General features: G+C 37.8%; 1 pseudogene; it reads left to right on the top strand.

Moving 5' to 3' along the window:
* Positions 1-4: 4 nt before the first annotated feature.
* On the top strand, positions 5-749 carry LOC133313591 (germin-like protein subfamily 1 member 7; annotated as a pseudogene).
* Positions 750-19,360: the final 18,611 nt, after the last annotated feature.

Genomic DNA, 19,360 nt, shown 5'->3' with positions numbered 1-19,360 from the left:
CAAAATGAAAGCTGTCTACTTCCTCGTTGCCATTTTAGCTTTGGCATCCTCTGTTGCCTATGCTTATGACCCAGCCCTCTGCAAGATTTCTGTGTGGCAACCAATGACCCCAACGATGGTATGTATACACATTCTTCATAAGTCTTACTATTCGAATTCCAAGTTTATTTTTACATTTAGATCATGTCATGAATAACTATATAATTGACTTTCTTTGTTATTAAAACATTCTCTTGTTTTTTTGCAGTATTTGTGAATGGAAAGTTCTGCAAAGACCCAAAACTTGTCACGGCTGAAGATTTCTTCAAGCATGTTGAACCAGGGAATACTAGAAACCCACTCGGCTCAAAAGTGACTCCAGTGAGTGTTACTGAACTAGTCGGACTAAACACACTTGGGATATCATTGGCTCGCATTGATTTTGCACCCAAGGGTTTAAACCCTCCTCACACTCACCCACGTGGCTCAGAGATCCTTATAGTAGTTGAAGGCACTCTCCTTGTTGGATTTGTGACATCAAATCAAGACAACAATCGTCTATTCACAAAAGTGCTGAACAAGGGTGATGTGTTTGTTGCCCATCTCTTTCTCGTGTTGATTTTTTTATTCGGTAAATTCTTGATCATTTAAATTTGATTGCAAGTAAATGGTTACACTTATGGGATAATTGATTAACGAATTAGCATTACCAAGCTAGTCGTTACTATCGGAATTTTGGGATTCTTCCTTTAAAGCCAGAACTTCAGTAATTCATTACAATTTGCGTAGGTATATATGTACTGTAATGTTGTTAAATATAATGAATTAAGGACAAGGTGAAGGTGGACAATTTGTGGGGACTTGGCTAACTTAGTTACAGTGGAAAAGAAACACAATCCTGAAGCTTAATCAATCAATACAATGGCTGCTATTTTGACTGCTATTTTTCTCTTTTTGACAACTTTTTTTTAAGAGCAACAACTCTTTTTTTTCTTTTTTTTTATGAAACCAACTTTTCATTTATTAGCAGTCTATTGTTTTTACTTCCTATAGCAGCCAACAACATGTCTTGCTTTTTTTTCCAATTCCATCATAACTAAGAGGTGTGGTAGATTGTGGGATAGGGTAAGATGTGGGTATGTGAGAAGAAAAGGTTAAAGGCTCAACATGGGGTTTTCAATGGATGATGATGTAAGGATGGCTTTCGGGTTTAAAAGTGGTTTAAACAAAACAAATTTTTTTTGCCCTTATCATTTTAAACTCAAGTCAGTGCTACACTTCTTCAACTAAGCATCAGAGCAAGTTCTGCCTCACTACCCTAGTGAAGACCTCTCATAAAAAAAAAATTCTGAATGTATAGGCTCAATGACTCACTGTGTTGGGTCTAGTCACCATCTCACTTGCCTATTATTAAAACTCACACTTTGTATTAATCAACTCAATTTCTCAATCTCTCACTGCCATTATCCCTCAAAATAGCAAATGATTCTTAGAGCATACATGGTTCAACAAACATATTATTCTCCCCCAAACTTAACTTCAACAGTGTCCTCACTGTTGTGCCTCACACAAGTTACAAAAAAAATAAAAAAAATTCAATTAAAACAGTGTAACCTGAGGCCAGAAGATGTTCTGGTCTATTCCTTTTGATAATCTGAGTCGCCAGACTCAGATTTATCCACATCCTCAGATTCTGTTTCAGATTGTTCTATTTCCTCCTCTTCTTCATTTTCACCAACTTCCTCCATGGCAGCTTTTGCTCGCGGCCTTCCCTTCTTCCTTAAGCTAGATGAGGTGTCCTCCTTCTTGGTAGGCTGAGGACTTGCCTCTTCCCTTGTAGGTTGAGGATGAGGAGGATTACCAGCAGCTCTTGCCATGACTTCTTTAACCTGAGGATCAACAAACACTGAAGAAGGTGGCCAGGTTAAATCTTGAGGTAGTGAAGGCAAACCAGGGAAATTCACAAAAGTGTTTTTCAAAAAATCATTCAACACTCTGTCCCTCTCTACAATATAATCATTAAATGTGGTTCTATCATACATGAAAGAATAAAATTGATCATAAGTTTTTGAAACAACAAGTCAATTTTTTTATTATTATCTTACATTTGTAAGAGCACTTTGTGTATATTAACCAGATCATTGTGAAGCCAGCCAAGTGGAAAATGGTTTTCAGTGGGAGGACCCATAGTCTCAAGGTGCTTTGCAATATTCTCAGCTTTCTGCCTCTGAGAACTCTCAGCACTAGGGACAAATTTTCCATTCTTCTTTGGAGGAGAAGATTGAGTCTTCTCCTCTTCAACCACCCCTTTCAATTTTGCTTTACACACTGTTTTCAATTTTTTCTCTTCCACCAAGGGTTCAGCAATGCCTTTTTTTAATTTATTAATGATTTGAACAGTGATAGCCTCACGCACTTGAAAGAACTTATCAGCTGCATTTGCTGAGACACCTTTTTTCTTGCATAACTGGATATGAAGCTGGGGAACCAGAGCTTGCCTTTTCTACCTCCAGCACAAGCTCCAATTCCCGTGAATACTAATTTAGCAGCATCCATAGGCTTTCCAGCCAATAAGCACCACAACAGAACAACCTTAGCCCTAGTCACTAAATGCACATGGGTAGTGGGTATCAGTCTAGCTCTAATGAAGTGATACCAGGTTTGAGCCTTTTCATTTAAAAAGAGTTTCTGCAAAGTGTAGTTCTTGTCTTTTATGTCCCATTCAGCCCCAGGGACAGCTATGACCTTTAATACCTCTACCATGAAATCATGGTCATGCTTCTTTGCATACTTTTCAAACTCATCTTTAGAGGCCTTAGGTAAGGAAAAAAATTCCCTAATAGCCTTGGGGTCATAGGACACTTTAACACCTCTAACACTTACTACAGTTTGACTCTTATCTAGAATCTCTGCATAAAACTCCCTCACCACATTGACATTTGCAGCATCTTTAGGATGCAGGTAGAACTGTTCCCAATGTTGGGTTCGAACTACCTCATGCACATATTCAGGATAAGAGGCATTTTCCTCAAATCCCTTGTCAGGGGTGGGGTCCCTAGCAAGCATAGTTTTCTCAAACCTTACTATTGCTTTTTCACATGTGAAAGATGAGAGGGAAAAACTCTCAGGGTCAGGTGTGTGTGGTGTAAGCCTTGGACTGTGAGGTCCTCCACTACGCAAGATATGCTTTCTAACCATGATGCCAAGTAAAAATAAATTTTTAAACAAAAAAAGCAAATTGAAACTACAAAAAAAAATAGAAATAAAATAGCAATACTAAAAACAAGTTGATACTCAGACCACTCCCCCAAACTGAAGTTGGATCTGCTTCCAGAAATCAGCAAAAAGATTCACTAACACCTGAAACAGAAGAAATGAGAATGTCAGTAACAGCTATATATATATATATTTTAAACATTAAATGGAATGCATAAAAAAAATATCAACAAACTCAGAATAGCAAAGACAGAGGAAAAATAATTCAAACATAACAAAACATGCTAATTTTAGAGTTTTAAGCTAGACTTTTTGTCACTGTTTTTGTTTTTACAAAGTAGACTGGTCACAAAGAGATATTGAAATAACAGCTCTCTCTATGGACTCTCCAAAATAATGTTTTAATCTTTGCCCATTAACAGTGAATTTCCTACCATCTTTCTCACTCAAGATGTCTACAGCTCCATGAAGATGTACCTTAGTGATCTTAAATGGACCAGACCATCTAGATTTCAATTTCCCAAGGAAGAATTTTAATCTTGAATTAAAAAGCAGTATTTGTTCTCCCACTGCAAACTTCCTATCCAAAATTTTCTTATCATGCCATCTCTTCATTTGTTCTTTATACAACTTGGCATTTTCATAAGCATTTAATCTAAATTCATCCATTTCATTAAGTTGGAGAAGCCTCTTTTCTCCTGAAGCAGTGGCATCAACATTTAGTTGTGTGGTAGCCCAATATGCCTTATACTCAAGCTCTAAGGGTAGGTGGCAATTTTTGCCAAAAATCAGCTTGTAAGGAGAGCAGCCTAAAGGTGTTCTATAAGCTGTCCTATAGGCCCACAAAGAGTCATCTAATTTAAGGGACCAATCCTTCCTTGAAGGATTCACTACTTTTTCTAAAATCCTTTTAACTTCTCTATTTGTAACTTCCACCTGCCCACTTGTTTGTAGATGGTAAGCAGTAGAAACTTTATGTTTTACTCCATATTTAGCTAAAAGAGCTTCAAATTGTTTACTAGCAAAGTGCTTACCTCCATCACTTATAATGGCTCTTGGAGGACCAAATCGGGTAAAAATATTCTTTTTCAAGAATTTAATTACCTCCCTGGAATCATTTGTGGGTAAGGCAGCAGCCTCCACCCATTTGGAAACATAAACCACAACAACTGTAACACCCCGTGTATACCCGGAAATGTTAACATTACATCGTATTAAGAGGTGCTTAATTAAAATGCGGAATATTCTTTTTCTTTTCAATTATGACGTCATTATCAATTACCAACTTGATTACTTAATCAATTTCATAAAATAACGCCTGTATTACATCTCGTAATCCGGACAATATCCTGATACATTATTACAACACCAAAAGACTCAAGACATAACAATACTATGTGTCATGGACAATCCCCATGCTCACCAAATAAACATAGTAAACAACCAGTCTCAACATAAAACTCCATAAACATAACTGAAGCTATAAGCATATAAACAGCATGCATAACCAGCATCCAATCATGGCAGCATAATATAACAGCAATCTAACTCAGCGCCGGCCTCCTGCCGCTTGAGGTCTCAACATTACCTCACCCTGAAATAAGCATTCCCCAAACGTGGGGTGAGATCTCTGAACAAGAAATCTCAGTAAGACAAGGGGTCCTCAAGGATCTTCCACCCCAAGCTCACTTACATGTGCAATATAAGTTCTAAAAGCATTTATATCATTATCAGTTCCAAAACTATGTAGTGCAACAGATATCTATGGCATGTGTGTAATCACTATCTACTGGCCAGAGAAATGTAGGAATACGTCTATTCCCTACATGTAGTACAAGGAACACCGCTTGCACCTCACCCACAGCCTCAGCCTCTTGTATGTTCTACATACTCAGGCTTACCGTATAGGTGGAACACCTCCATGCATATCAACAAGGCACTAACATACAATAGCTCAACAACATTTCCAAAACATCAAAAGTATGTAACGCAGCATGTATATACCATATCCCCATGGGACATGGTGGAACCACAACATGGCTAAACCGAGGACACGAAAGCTTATCTCTAAGCTAGCTATCCAATGCCACAAGCTCAAAGTCCAATCACAGCAGATCACAATCTGATATGGATCAAATATAAATCAATAAACATGTACCACATGCATACAAATTAAAGACAACGCCTTTTCATTACGTTTTAATGTCTTAAAGCTTCTAACAATGCCACAAGCCCTAAATTCCATGATTCTGGCTTAGTCCATTAAAAACAGAAGTTCAACTTCATCAATTTAGGGTCCACAAACCCTCAATAGCCTACTGTACACACAGCACAGCTACTGTTCTGCGAAATCCCAGAATATCCGAATATTCCTCGGGACCATATCCGGATATGCAATATCCGGATATCTCACTGTCCATATCCGGATATGCAATATCCGGATATACAGATTCACATATCCAGATATCCAATATCCTGATATCCCAAAACCCTATATCCGGATATCACATATCCGGATATCATTTTCGGATATCCAATATCCGGATATTCCACGGGCAGATATCCGGATATTTCTCGACAGAATGCAGTTTCTGCATTTCGTGAAGATATCCTTCAAGGTTGGGTTTTTATCGATTTTAAACACTTACGCATGCATTTCTAGGTGTGTTAAGCCTTACCCAACAACAAGTTATCATCTTCTAACCTTAACATGCATCAAGCTTCCATTTTTAAGCATAAAACTCAAGATCAAAGGGTGGTACAACATACCAAGGCTCAAAACTCAAAATGGAGATGCTCTTGGAGCTCAACACAGCCCCTCAAGTCTGACTCAAGGATGTGCACGAAAATGACACCATCAAGAGTAGGTTTTTCTTCACAAAGGTGACACTTTGAAGATCAAAATGTCAAGAATGAGACTCCCACACTTCAAACACCAAACTCATCAGTTCAAACCCCCTCACACAGGTTCTCTAACTCAGAAAAAGGCCAACAATGCAGTCCCAAGGCCAACCCTCACCCTCACCAAGTGTTTAAATGGAAGAACAAGCATCAAAGGTGATTACTTGATGAAGAAATGGAGAAGGAAGCCTAAGAACACTATTTCTGGTCAGCCTCCAAGCAAAGCCTCGCAGCAAATCAGTTTTCTAGGGCTTTGTGCCCTTACAAAGGGTATATATAGCCAAAACTCATTAAAACACACAGTATTAACTTTAATTACTACGCTTAGCATTTTAATTCCAAACTTTGAATTATGAAACTACATATTTTTCCAAAAATTATCATATTTTTATTATATTTTTCTGGGCACCTTTCCGGTACGCGCTTTTCAGAGCCAGTACCGGTTTCTAGCACCAGTTCTCATTATTTGGACTTGAAACTCGTTTTACAAGTCCTACATATTATTCTAGTAATTATCATGCAGTTACTTTAATTTTCCGGGATACTTTTTTGGTACGCATTTATACCGACTAGCAGAACCGGTATCTACACTTTTCTTCCGAAAAACGACTTTCAACATTCTTAATCACTTACCATAATTATTAAAGCCTCTTAATAATTATTAGGGTCAATTATGGAATCATTTCCTAATTTATCACAATTAATTAATTAATTTTTCCATGGAAATATTCCTTAAAGGCTCATCTATAGGGGTCTGATTGTCAGATTCAACCAGAATGGGTAAGGGGTTACTATGACAACCCCTTGGGGGCTGTCATGAACAACAGAATTCTGAACAGGTTCATAATTTGCATCTTTTTCTTTCTGCATGTTCTCCTCTTCTCTTTTTTTTAACGTGGAAGGTCTAACCACAGCTTCTGGCTGATTTACAGATCTGCCATTTCTGAGCTCTATCATATTGCATTGCTTTTTATTTCTCCTAGGCTCTTCAGTTTTACTAGGCAGAGTACCAGGAGGTCTGGTATTCATAGTGTTTGCTAAATGGCCTAGTTGTGATTCTATATTCCTCAAAGACGCAGGAATACTTTGGACAATAGCTTCCAAAATGTTCTGCTTGGTCTCATTCTTAACCAAATATTCCCTTAACAAAGCTTGTAAGGAAAAAGGTGGAGCAATAGGCATCTCACTAGGTTGAACAACAGCTTGCTGCCTTGAAGTTTGTTGGTAATTCTGGGTAGGAAAAGGTATTTTGGTTTGGGCATTAGAAGGGCCAGCTTGCTGCCCTTGCCCTTGGAAATATTGAGGTTGTTGGTTCTGCCTCCATCCCTGGTTAAAGTTATTGGGAAAATTATTTTGGTTCCTATTTTGGTTCCCCACATAATAAAAAGATTCTGGGTTGGATGGGCAGCTACCAAACAAATGGGGCCCACCACAGCAAACACAAGTTTCACCTGTGTTCACTGCATTGACTTGAGGTTGAGTCACTGGCACATGAGGTGTAGGTATTGGAACTTGGGGTTGAGACAATTTTGCCTCAATGGCTTGTCCTTGGGATCTCACCAAAGTGGACAGTGCATCAAACTTGGCTGAAAGGGCTGTTACCGAATCTATATCATGTAAACCAGCCACTCTCCTAGACTGATTTCGCTCTTCAGGCCATTGGGCATAATTTTGAGTCATTTGTTCCAACAACTCAGGGGCATGGTTAAATGACATGGACATAAACATGCCATTAGCAGCAGAATTTGCTAAGGCTCTATTTTGAGTACTTAGGCCATTGTAAAAGGTCTGCAACACTGCCCAAGAGGGTAAACCATGGTTGGGGTTAAGAAGGAGTTTGTACCTCTCCCACACATCCACTAAGGTCTCACCATCCTTCTGCATGAAGTTGGTGATATCACATCTAGTTTGCACTATCTTGTTGGATGGGAAAAATTTCATGATAAATTTTTCAGCTAGTGTGTGCCAATTAGTTACGGAGTTGGATGGAAGGGAGTTCAACCACTCTTTGGCTTTGTCAGCCAGTGAATGAGGGAAGAGCTTCAATCTCTGTACATCATCTGAGATGTTAGGATTCCTAAAAGTGTTGGCCACTTCTATAAAATTCCTAAGGTGTTTGTGTGGGTCTTCCATCAACAGACCATGGAACTGCCCCATGTTTTGGAGCATGGTGAACATCACCGGTTCTAGCTTGAAGGGTACTTCATTCACAGGTTGGGCAATGCTTGGATCTAACTCATCCAACACAGGTATGATGAAGTCCATCATGGACCTATCATTGTCATTTATTATTGGTGGGTTCTCTATCCTTGCAGGTCCTCCTACCCCATCATTTCCATTTCCTACATTCTCCATCTCTTCAAAATTTGGGATTGGGATTTGCCTTTGGGCTCTTCTCCTAACTCTAAAGGTCCTCTCAGGTTTAGGGTCAAATGAATCTATGAACGGGTGTGGAGTTACACTCATGCACCCTTTTTAACTAAAACAGGTAACCTGACTAGTTAAAACACCTAGATTACTAATCAGCCTTTTGTGTAAAAAAAAAAAAAAAAGCAAAGAAGAAAAAATAAACAAACAAGAACCTGCAAACAGAAAAGTCCCAAGACAGTTCACAATAATATTCTCAACCAAACAGAACTGTAACACAGTACTGATAAATCCAAAATAACAGAATGAGACTAATAATAAAAGAAAACTGAAACTACAAAATCACGAAATAAAATAACAATTATGAAACACTAGACTAAAAAAATTAAATGACATAAAATAAAACAAAATATGAAACAAAACAACAATTTTAATCTACCAATATTCACGAACTACAGTAATATTTACTAAAACAGAATTCAAATTAAGATATACTAAAACAGCAAAAATAAACAGTTCAGAAATAGCAATCACACAAAGAAATCTGATCATGTACGCCTCGTTCCCCAGCAACGGCGCCAAAAACTTGTTGCCTTGCTAACAGTTATGCAAGTTATGCGCGCAAGTATACGCGACAACAAGTAATATAGGGCTTTTGTGAGTCCCCGTAATCGTTCCCAAGAGGATCTTTGCGTTTTATCTTGAAATAGATGGTAATTGCTAAAAGAACTAAAAGTAAAAAACAAATAAAATTAAATGCTACTACTTTTCTCAACTAAAGATCTGAAAATGTTTTTGTGGTGATTTTCTCTTTTTTAAAATAATGGTTTAGTTGGTGAGAGGTTCTTTAACTACCGCCTAGAAAAATGACTTAACTAAAAGACTTGTAAAATAATTTTTTTAATGGTTTTCTTTTAAGTTTAGAAACAGAAAAAATAAATTCAGATTTTGACAAAAAATAACAAGTGACAAAAATTGGTTTTAAAATAGTATTTGGAAGTGAGTTGAGTGTCATTTTCCCTTCCCTCATTTGTCATTGGGATGCTTTAATACAGAACAAAAATTGCTCCCAGCTTAACGAAAATACTAAGGTAATTGTTGTTTCCCAACAGCAGTTTTCTTCCACTGACAACATGGGAGTAACTTCATCCCTGAAGCCATACCCATTGAGAGAGATTTTTCTCTCAACTTTCCATGTGCTCACAGTGGGGTCTAGTGTGAGTTATTTCCCAATAATCTCACACCACTAAGAGCTGACTATGTGTGATCTTCACATAATCAAACTCAGCAATAAACATGCACAATAAACAAGCTGAAAAACAACCATGTAAACATTATAACATCATCTAATAACAGTGAGTTCCGGGTACTCTTTTAACCTAACTCTCAAAAAAATTAGCTCATCACCACAGGTTGATGAGCTAAATTACAGCAAACAAACATGATAAAAACATGAACTTTAAAAAGTACGAAAACTAAACTGAGGAGCTATCAACAGCCGATAGCCCTGAAGCAGTGCTCATAAAAATTACAAAACAGGAATTAAAAATATTCAAAGCAGAAACAATAACATCAAAATATTCTCAGAACAGAAAAAAAAATTTCAGCCCAGAGAAGAGAGATAGGGAAAAAAAAGCGTCATACGAAATGCTTTTTTTTCCCTTTCTTTATAGCTGCTCCAAAATCAGCTCCTCCAACCGTACGCTCCTCGCTCCAATCGATCGTGGGTGTCCTTTGCTCGATTTAGCAATGCACACAAAAGCAGCTCCAGCCACTAACGACCTCCAGCTCATCACTTGTTTGGATTTTTCTGCATTGCACAAAAATCAGGTAGGGTTTGTGTTGTGGTTGGTTCGATTCAAGAAATGAACCGTGAGTAGGGTTACGGTTCTGTGTCTTGAGTGAAAATCAGAGGGTGTTTCGGTTTGATTGTTCGATTCAAAGAAAGAACCGTGATGGAGGGCTTGAGATGGCGGTGGGTTCACTTGAACGGTCTGCTGCTAGGGTTTTTTCTTTTTTTTTCTCTTTCAGATTCACTATTCTGAACCTTTCCCTTGTTTCCCTTCTTTTCTTCTTTTCTTCTTTGGGCCACTGATTGGGTTTTGATTCATCTGGCCCCTTCTTTTCTTTTCTTGTTTTCTTTCTTTTCTCCCTTTTCTTCTTTCGGGCTTCTGATCAACCAATGACTGGCCCAATTTTTTCTTCTTTCTTCAGCTTGGAAAAATAATACCATTTGGGCCCGAAACACAAAAAATTCAGCCTATTAACACTCTAAATCAGAAATCATCATTTCCATGTAATAATTGGGGTTTTTATTAACAAAGATATTCTTTTCATTCCCATTTTATCATCAAATCACATGCTCTAAGTCACATTTCATGGACTTATCACACCACACAAGATTCAAACTTGTTAATGCCAAAATCATCAAGTTGGCATTTTTTTTTATTTTTAATTAACAAATGTTTCCCCTTGTTTTATTTTTTTTAATTCCGATTAAACCAATCATCTTTTGGTCACACTTCTGAAAAAGCATTTAAAAAAGAAGGCCAGGGCTAGCATGAGGCCTTTTACCAAAATGGAAAAAATAAAATAAAATAGAAGGAGACATGATCATAAGTTGAATAAGAGAAGAAAAAACATTAACGGTACAAGAAAAAAGAGATGGATTAATTTATATTTTAAAATTTGTAATTATCCTATACATCAACATTATCTGACAAAATTTAGAATATTAATTGGAGGAGCGCAGAGGTCTTCCATTGTAAAGTATGATTGCGTGTGCATAGAAACGAGAATAGTAATAAACCTTAAAATTGGAATGAGATATGTGTATATATATTAGAGATAATAGAAATAATCACAATCAAATCTGTGGAGAAAATTATGGGGTGAATCATGCTGGAAATAATGACATCAAAATCTGTGGAAATTATTATGGGGAAATAATGTTGGAGATAATGGATATAATGGTAAAAAAAATTTGTGGAGAAAATTATAGGGAAAATATGTAATGCTAATAATCCAACCTAAAAGTTTAAGTGGTTAGGTGAAAGTTATATTAATAATTTTATATTATATTTCTTTAACACGAAGGTCAGAGGTCAAGGTCAAGATGTCAAGGTCAGAGGCATTTGAGCACATGAAAGAGGAATACAATGTTCACTTAAATCTGAAGAAAGTAAGCAAGGCTCTGAAAAAAGCCTAAGGCACCATTGAAGGTTGTGAGAAGGAACCACATGGTAAACTAAAGGAATATCTTGCAGAGCTATTAAAAAGCAACCTGGATCCACTTGCCAAATGCAAGTGACCCCCAACCTATTCCACAAGCACTGCCAATATTTGACAGAATGTACATTTACCTTGATGCTTGTAAGAAGGGGTTCAAAGCTGGTTGATGGGACGAAAATTCATTCCCATCTAAGCCCATTTTGATGGCAAAATACCATTCGTTCCCTCACCTGATGAGCAACTATAGCACTAAAAACACATGTTTTATATCTTTATGACAAAAACACAATGGGGAACGGATGATGACATAATCCTTTGGAAAATATAGAAAAAGGGGAACAGATTGGGAACATTAAATACACCTGCTCCACTAACTCAATCTCTCTGACCACTTTGCAGGAAACGTTGAAAATAAGTTTTGTAACGCCCGGCCACTTCAAGAATCAACGACTATCCCCACATACTAACACGAGACTATTCAGTGTGTTTTTTCCTCACTCGCACACTGCCCGGGAAAACTTCCCAGGAGGTCACTCATCCCAGAATTGTTCCAAGTCAAGCACGCTTAACTATGGAGTTCTTCCGTTCTGGGCTATCGAAAAGCAGATGCATCTTGTTAGTATAGGTAGTACCAATTAATTCTTATAAGCTATCCCAAACTGTGCAGTCTCATACCTGCACAGTCTTTGGAATCCCTCTCTTTCGGGTGTCGATTCGATTCATTCATGCATGTAACCCCCCGCTGGAAGCTTGTCTGGAGCCGCTCCTTGTTCGTGCCTCTTTGCACCAGCGATCACTCCTCGCCCTCGTCAGCGCTTGGGATGTTACAAGTTTCCATAAAGCATAAGGGGTACAACAATCAAGCACAAAGAAACTGTACAGCAGGGAATAAAGAGTTCTCATTGGCTAAGAGAAAAACAAGGCATGAGGGACTGCAAAAGAAACAGCAAATCTCAACAATAAGTGTCTCATCCAGCAACTTGCCCTCTGAGCACTGTTCACACCGCCCTTTTCATGCAGTCAAGAAAACAACTCCAGGAAAATTCTAAGCTTTTCCATTCACTCTTCTACATATAAATAGGACGTTCTATCACGAAGAAGATCATTGAATTCCTTAAGAAGAGATCACTTAGTTTATTTTATAGTTTTTACATTTCAGTTGTATAGTTTTAGCATTAATTAAGTGACAACAACTTCTTCTCTATTCTGTTTCACCCACTTGAGACTTCTCACGAGCAACAACCATAATTCTCCACTTTTCTTTTTATTGTAACCTAATCTGTTTTCGGTTAAATATACGTGTTATTTCTCTTCTTTTCCACTCTATATCTCTAAACTGAATCTCGGGTCTATGAGATTTCAGTTTGGAATAATTATGTTTAAAGTAGTAGCCATGGGCTAAGCTATCTGTGGAATGGAAAAACTGTGAAGTTCTTAAAGAATTATTTTCAAAACTCTTGTACTGAAGCTTTTGTATTTCTCTGGTTAAGTGAGATATATTCATTGTGTATCAATGGAAATTGAACACATACTGAGAAAGGAACTTCCATAAGGAAGGGATTTCAGACAGCTTAATATTCATTGTGGAAACAACACTGCTGGTTGCCTTAGGAATAAAGGACCACCTCGTTCACTAAAGGTCTTGTGCTAAGTAACTGTTGGAGTCAAGGGAGCCATAGGAATATGGAAACTTGTGAGCCATTTAATCCATGAGTTAAGGAATCAGAGTTGGCAGTGAAAAGACCTGAACAAATGCAGAATGCCTAAGTCTTGAGTGAAGATTATAACTATTTAAGAATGAAACAGTGGATCCATTCCTTGTGTTAAAACTGTTTTAAACCCTTCATACTGTTATCTCTTAAATATTTTTATTACTATTGTTATTTTTGCTTTATTCAATCTTGTATCTATAAATCTCCAATGAATATTGTCGTTCCTTCTCTCATCAAGAAGGATTTCATATATAACGATGCGAGGAGCTGTTTGTTGTCAGATTGAACCTACTATTTTTGAGGAACGTTGTCAAGACAATAGGAAACGTTTGACCAAACAGGTCATTTACTAACTTTTCTTTTCATTTTCATTCTTTTTAAAATAGTTTAAGGCATTAATTAGAGTACTATCCTCGAGGGAACGATAATCTGGGCACTAATAGTCCCACTTATTACTTGATGCGTGCACTTGCGCACTTAGGTTGAAGTTAAGAGAACGAATATGTTTTATCTTAATGAACTAAAGTAAAGGAACATCCTTCATCATAATATTTTAAGGAACCAACAAGTTCACACCCAACAAGTTTTTGGCGCCGTTGCCGGGGATAATTACACTAAATTTTGTCCTTACTACTGTTTTAAGTACATACTCTGTGTATATTTCATTTATTAATTTTTGTCACATATTTTGTTGTTCATACTATCTATGTTTTATGGTTTATGAGTGAAGAGTCTGAAACAGATTCTCACCACTCCACTGAAATACCCGAGTTCTTCTTTGATCCTGAACCAGAACGTACTTTACACAGGAGAAGAAGAGATCTCAGGAAAAATATTTTTGAAACATGGCTGATCACAATAATAATAATGAAGAGATCCCTCCTGAACAGAACTTCAGAGCTCTGGCTGCTCCTTCAAGGAACAGACCAGAAAGAGGAGTAATCCTCCCCTTATAACTCCCAATTTTGAACTAAAATCCATCATGTTTCACATGATCAGGGAAGCTGGAGTCTTCAATAGACTCCGTGCAGAAGATCTTTACACACACCTCATGAACTTTCAAGATATATGTGATAATTTCAGAACCGAGGGTGTGACAGAAGAAAGTATGAGAATGAGGCTGTTCTCTAACTCTTTGGGCTCAAAAGCCAAAATCTGGATGAAAACTCTCGCCCCTGGATCCATACACTCATGAGAGGTACTCTCTAACAAGTTTATAGATAGTTTTCTCCCTATGTCTCGCCAAGATGATGTTAGAGCAGAGCTTTCTAACTTTAGAATGTTTTATGGAGAAATTCTCTATGAAGCTTAGGAGAGATATAAAGACATCATTAGAAAATGTCCAAACCATAGGGTAGTGAAATGGGGAATTTTATAGTCTTTCTATAAAGGGATTGATCATACTTCTCAAGCACATTTAGACTTTGCTGGAGGAGGATATTTCTTTACAAGAACTTTTGAATCCAGGTATGAAATAATAGAAGGCACTGTAGAAAGATGTCTCCAATGGCCACTAGAAAGGATGAGCTCAGTAAGGAAGCCAGGCATGCTAAAATTAAACAAACAAACTGCCATGAAAGCCCAACTAGTTACACTGATGAACGAGGTGAAGAATCTGAAAACTGATCAAGAACAGCCAAGAATGGAAGTCTTGCAACTCACAACCACTGAGAGTGAACCATGCTCAGCCTGTGATGATAATCATGATTCAATAGACTGTCCATCTACAGCCTTGGTGTGTTATGCTGAAAATTTTTGGAACATAAACTTCACCTAGGCCAGGGACAATTAACATGCAGGACGCAACAACAATCAGAACCCTGGAGGCACCATAGTGAAAGATCAGAACCATAACCTTCAATGGAGACCACGCACAAATCAAAGACCATACAACAACCAGCAGCAACAATACCAACAAGGCAGCAGTATGGGAAATGGAGCATATGACCAACAAGGAATATCCAAATAAGAATTCGAAGAGCACGTTTTAGCTGCCTGAAGCGTGCTAAAATGCGCTAATCATTGTAAGAATCCAAACTTCTCTGTATTAGAGCATTCTAACGCAGTCCTGAGCGTTAAAACGCTCAAGGAAGCAAAAAGGTTGGGATCAAGAGCGGGTTTTAGCGCTCTATAGCATGCTAAAATGCGCGTATGAATTAACAAGTCCTAAACTCTCTGCCTCAAAGCGTTTTAATGCGCTATGCGCGCTAAAACGCTATACCACGAGCTAAGTTTTTAAAATCCCCTTTTTCTTTTACCTCCCTCACTCATCTCACACAAACCCCTTCTCCCTCATCCTCACTCTCACTCTTATTTACATCTCATATCTATCTCTGCAATCTCTCTCCCTGAAGCTCGTAAGGAACTTCAGGTAACCTCTAAATTTTTACAAATTCTATTTGGTTGAGCTCCAAGAATCGATTCAAGTGACAAATTCTTTACACCTTGTTCCATATCTTTAAAATCGATTGTTGAAATAGAACTTAGGGCTTCATTTTGGATGGCTAAATTACTCATTAAAAATGAGAAATTGTGGACTAGGATTTCATTATATGTGATATCTCATGCATTGAATTGAGCAACTCAGATTGTTGTGGGTCTTCCATGATTAAATTGTAGTTGTATAACATATCCACACACATGCACAACAACCGTTTGATAAAATGCCACATAAAAATCCTTGGTTTAAATACTATGCCACATAGAGCAGGAATTGGAACATGAAATTTAAATACTATGTGACATCCATAATAAATGGTAAAAGAGGTATATTTACATGTTCACATAGGTTAATTTATATGCATTCAAATGATGCATACAATGTGTTCGATGAAATGTTACATAGAATATGCATACAAAAAGTAATAAGGGAATGCATGTTAGGTTGGGCGAAAATGAAAGCATGACATGATTCGAATAGTAAGTGTTTGCTAGATATATAATTGAAAATAACAAATCAATCAAGAGAAGTCAAATAGCATGCCAGTCTATCGTGGATTAAGATCTATGTAGCACCGATACTGACACGGGACACGGGACACGACACGATACGACACTCCGACACGTTAATTCTAAAAAATGTTAAATTTCGACACGTTAGGACACGTCTTGATATTAAATAATATTTTTAATTAATGTAGTGTATATTATATCTAATATTCAATAATTTAGCAAAAAAATGAATCTAAACTTATAATATTCATAAATTTTGCAAAGAAACATAAGATATTCCAAATATTTATATTAAATTCAATAAAATGGTAATCGTAATCCAACGAATCTAATAGTTGGAACTAAAAACTCAACGCAACGCAACCTCTAAACCTTTTTTGAATTTCTATAATGCGTGTTGGAGTGTCGGGGAGTGTCGGAGTGTCTGAGAGTGTCGGGAAGTGTCGGACACGACACGTCAGGGTCTTTGAAGTGTCGGTGCTTCGTAGATTAAGATAAAGAGTGAATGGAACCTAATGAATGACCAGACTTGAATCAAGGATGAAGTAATTGCATGAGTATTAGATTATAGCTGATGAACAACCACATAGGATGCCATGATAGACAAACAAAGTTTAAATCTGGGAATGATTGAAATGTGAATAAATCCTAATGTGAACCTGGATATTTGTTGTTTACAAATATGTCTACCAGGAGCAAGAACACCAAGAGACAAAAGATGAACAGCGGAGGATCCAGTTCTAGACCAGCAGCTGTAGCTGGATATAATGAGCACCGGTTCAGGTCCACAGTTCATGCTGATAGGTTCACGGAGATGATAAAAAAGAAACCCTTTGTCAGAGAAAGGGAATTCTATCTGAAGAAGGGTCAACACCTGGATTTTTATAACATGCTGGTCTCTAGAGGGTGGAGAAAACATGGCAGACTCCCTATTAAGAGTTCAGAAGAATTGGTCAGAGAGTTCTATGCCAATGCTTACACAGTGGAGCAGGGAACAAGAAGGGAATACACTAGCTATGCCAGAGGGAAAATAGTTAGATATGATTCCACCACCATTCAAGACCTTCTCCAGATGGCCCACCATGACAGAACCACAGAGACCACTTGCAGGTTCTAAAGGAACTGCAATACTATCACCTATGAAACAGATGATCCTTTTGGAGTAGCTGAACATGTTCGCCAGGGTATCAAACTTCTTGGAGAACAGTGGGACCCAACCAAGGATCACAGCCAACCAAAGCGGTTGTGATTGAAACAGCTGAATGATGTGGCAAATGTATGGCATCACTTCATCATCTGCAATATCATGCCCAGCTTAAACCAGACTGAGCTGGTGGTGAAAAGAGTAAGTCTGATCTACACAATCGTGATGGAATGGGAGATAGATTTGCCTCGGATCCTAGCTGATAGCATCTAGGACATGACACACACTAGATCAAAAACAGTTGCCATTGGTCATAGCTCTTTGATCCAGAGTTTGTGTGCGGAGGCAGGGGTAGAAATCCCCACTGATGGAGACAAGGTTCCCTTGCGTCCTCCGATAAACACAAGGTATGTTTCTATTTATGTAGGAGGTCCAGCTGCTAGGGAGAGGATGCCACAGTTCCACCACCACATGAGACACGAGGCAAGCCTAGACGCACACCAGGACCATATGGTCTAGCTAAGAGAGAGCCAGTTCCGACTGTTGATAGTAGACTGGATGCACTTGAGACACAAATGGGATTTCTTAGGCATCGGTGCAGGTACATGCAGCAGAGGCAGCATGATTACTAGACCTATATGGTGGCATATCTTTGCCAAGTTAAACCTGATGGACCTCTCCCATTTCAGCCGGAGCCATATGACGGATATGAGGAGGAGGATGCTTTTGATGCAGATCAGAGGGGTACCACTACAGCTCAGGCTTCACATGCTGATGACGATCACGATGAGGACACGGATGACGGACATCAGGAGGAGGCTGGCGAGGATACTGAGATAATCCCAACCATAGTACGAGATGCTGAGGAGGACGAGATGGATGATTGAGGACACTATTAGCTCACTGTTAGCTACACATCTTCACATTTTCTTTCATTTTTCTGTTATTTTATTTTTATTTTGTGATTGAGACTAGTATTTTGCTAGGGTGAGGAGCTAACCTTGTGATATGCATTTTGGTGTTCGCTCTGATCACTGATTGTTTTGGATTGATCTATGCTGTTTCAGAGAGAACGACTAGTTGTTCTTATTTCTCACGCGAATTCTTTTTAGATTTAATTATGTTGTTGGGGACAACAACATTCAAATCTGGGAATGGGGAACGCGCGATCCATCTAAGCACAATGGATTAAGCCGGAGGAACTTCATGAGTACACACAAAATATCCAGCTGAGACAGGAAACTATCTCAAATCCATTTTTCCTTATTTTAGTTTAATTTTAATTTTGGTTTAATTAAATTTTTCTTTCTTTAATTGAACTTTTTTTTTTAGTTTGAAAAACTCCAAGCCACTGTTTTGGGAAAATTCTGAAAATTTTAAAAGTTTTCTCAGTGCTTTTAAATGGAAAAATGGCGGAAATTTTTAATCAGTAATTGATTCAGAGCATGATGATGCACTCACATAAATTTTCATAATGAACATCATTGCAATAAGTGACATGATTCATCTAATATTTTTCTTTAGTGATGAAAATTTTTGTGATAAAGAACAGGAAAATTACTATGCATTCATAAGCCGTGAGGTTTTGAGCCTATACAAAAAAAAATTTATTGAGTGTGCATTCCACTATTGATATACTGTAGAACTTGCTTTGTGTCTTGCTTGAATTGTTCTGTGATCATGTTTCTGATTGAATCCTTCCTATCAACTCCATGCAATTGAAAGGTCCTGCTTGATTTCCCGTAGTTATTCTAGTTGATTGCTAAGGACAACAATATTCAAATATGGGAATGGTCGATAAACCCTTGGTTTACCATGGTTTTAGGCTTAATTATACAAGAAATATATCATGAATTGC

The sequence above is a fragment of the Gastrolobium bilobum genome, unplaced genomic scaffold (genome assembly GCF_033153095.1).
Source record: "Gastrolobium bilobum isolate Gb01-03AN ecotype WA unplaced genomic scaffold, APGP_CSIRO_Gbil_v1 utg59945, whole genome shotgun sequence".
In the NCBI taxonomy this organism is placed as follows: Eukaryota; Viridiplantae; Streptophyta; class Magnoliopsida; order Fabales; family Fabaceae; genus Gastrolobium; species Gastrolobium bilobum.
Note: the sequence above shows the minus strand (reverse complement) of the source record. Positions and strands in the feature narration are given on the sequence as shown.